The 2319-nt window shown below is 38.2% G+C and overlaps 1 protein-coding gene and 1 pseudogene across 3 annotated transcripts in view; one reads left to right on the forward strand and one right to left on the reverse strand.

The window, feature by feature from the left end:
• Positions 1 to 2319, reverse strand: part of KCNIP4 (potassium voltage-gated channel interacting protein 4) — a 979993-nt gene that overhangs the window by 508545 nt on the left and 469129 nt on the right. The gene's annotated exons all lie outside the window — the stretch shown is intronic.
• LOC111744080 lies at positions 932 to 1050 on the forward strand (annotated as a pseudogene).

Raw genomic sequence — 2319 nt, forward strand, 5'->3', positions numbered from 1 at the left:
GTTCCTGGGTAAAAATAAAACTTAATTTCTGAAAACCTATTTTGTATGGTTATTCTGACAGAATTTGATGTAAGTGAAGATTCTTGGGCAAAAAATATAATTTAAATATAATTTCTCCATTAATTGGTCTTAACGGGTTGGATAAAATGATTCACCGAGTAGATTATATCAGAGAGCACGTTTTCTAGTGGCAAATAAGTCTACGGGAATATCCTTAAAGAACTAAGATGCGCTATAAGAATTTCTTGGTGAAAGTTTAGAAAGTGAAGATAGAAAGAATAGCCCATTTAATGGATAGGACAATTTAACTGATCTGGGGAAAACTAAGGAGGTTCATATGATGGACATCTGGTGTTTAGCTTTTCACAGCATCTACTTTCTTTTATTTTGTAATAGAAGCTGGGTTTTCCTTTGGAAAACTACTCCCCCACCCCCACCCCGCCCCATTACACATTGTCATGTTATCTTGGTGTTAGTGTGGCATAAGAGGAAGATGAAGGACCACAAGGGTAGAACACTGAGGTCCATGGCCAAGCTCTGGCCCAGTGTAGCTGACCAGGCCACATAATAGTTAGGAAGGTTTGGTTTCTCATTTTTAGAATAAAACCAATACTAAACAAATGGAACACTTAGAGGGTAATTTTGAGGATTATGTAAGTAATGCTTGAGAAAAGATAGCTACACAGATATTAAGAATACCTAGCGGGTGCTGACAAATGCAGACCAGCGTGACCAACTGTGATAGACAAGCTTTATTACAAATTAAAAAAAAAAGAAAAGAACAATAGCAACAATGAGTGAGTGAATCGTGTGGTATGTACATGACACCTCAATAGATTGTTTTTAAAAATGAAGGCAGTTTATTTTCACCAGTGGGTGGCCTTTTCATTATCGAAATGAGGATAGTAAATGTGTATTATATAAAATGAGGGTCTATGGCCATGCCACCCTGAACAAGCCTGATCCCATCTGGTCTCGGAAGCTAAGCAAGGTCAGGCCTTTTTAGTACTTGGATGGAAGACCACCTAGGAAGATCAGATGCTGTAGTTGTAAAAAAATAAAAAAAAATAAGGGATTATAAACTGACAAGGTTCTTGCAATCTGTGAGGTCAACCAAGGGTTGCCTCACCTAAAAAAATAAATAAATAAAATAAAATGAGGGATCAGATTATGCCCATTTGACATTGCCCGTGAACCAGGCTGACATTAGGGAGACATGTGATACCCTCCACATATACTGGCTTTGGTGTCCTGGGAAAAGAGTGCTGGCTGGTGAGGGTTTTGGGCGGAGAGCCCCAGTTTGCTCACCATTCACGTCTACTAAACCCTGTCCTGGAATGCATTTCTTGGAGGTATTTAGACCATCAAGTTGAATTTTGTTTTTCTTTTGTAAATAAAATAAAACTACTTGCCCAAACCATGTTTATCCCAGGATTGTGCAGTGACCTAAGGAGAGAAGAAATACAGCTTATTTTATATTTTTAAAGTAACCTTAAACATCGCACACTCACAGCAGAAGTGGTACAGAATTGAGAGGTAAAGGGGAGGAAAGCACTTAGTGTGTTGATTTAAGGAATGTGTGTAAACTTCATGCAGATTTTAATTTCCCAACAGCTTGCAAATTGGTTACTCGCGTATTCAAAAGCAGAAGTTTCTGGAGATACATTAGTCATAAAGACCACAGAATGTAGCTTTTAATGTTTACTATTTTCTTTTACATTCTGTGCAACCCTGAGTCACGTAGCCTAACTGGGTGCAACACAAAGGCTCTGCTACATCCGGGAATGTCTGTGGAAGCCCAGTCCCTCCACAGTGGAAAAAGAATAAGGGCTTGGAAGTAAAAGTAGCCTGGGTTCCAACACCAAGGTCACCTCCTCTCAGCTAGGGTGGCCCATTGATCTTGGGCCGTTTACGACTATTTTCTGAGCTTCAGATTCTTCATCTGTAAACTGAGGGGCTAACAATAACCTCACACTGTGGTGGCAAAGATAACACAGAGAATATACATTTTATTCTCTGGTGTTGTACATTTTATTGAAAGTGTATTAATTAATTATGATTATTATTTTAGTTTTTTCAATAGAGTGTAGAGGAGTGAAAAAGTCCCATGTCAAAAAAGGTACCTGCCAACTCATAGTCTCCCCTGAGGGAGCAGAGATTTTAAAAACAAACAAACAAACAAATAAACAAACACATTAGCCAGGGTGTCTAATCTGGAAATCAGTTTATCCTTTGGCTTCTAGATTCTATTTAGGAATATCTTAAGCCCTAGGGAAAATTTTTTATGTATTATTTATTCCTTCTTTCTAAACCATTGTC

This window comes from Pteropus vampyrus, unplaced genomic scaffold, assembly GCF_000151845.1.
Source record: "Pteropus vampyrus isolate Shadow unplaced genomic scaffold, Pvam_2.0 Scaffold5, whole genome shotgun sequence".
NCBI classification, from domain to species: Eukaryota; Metazoa; Chordata; class Mammalia; order Chiroptera; family Pteropodidae; genus Pteropus; species Pteropus vampyrus.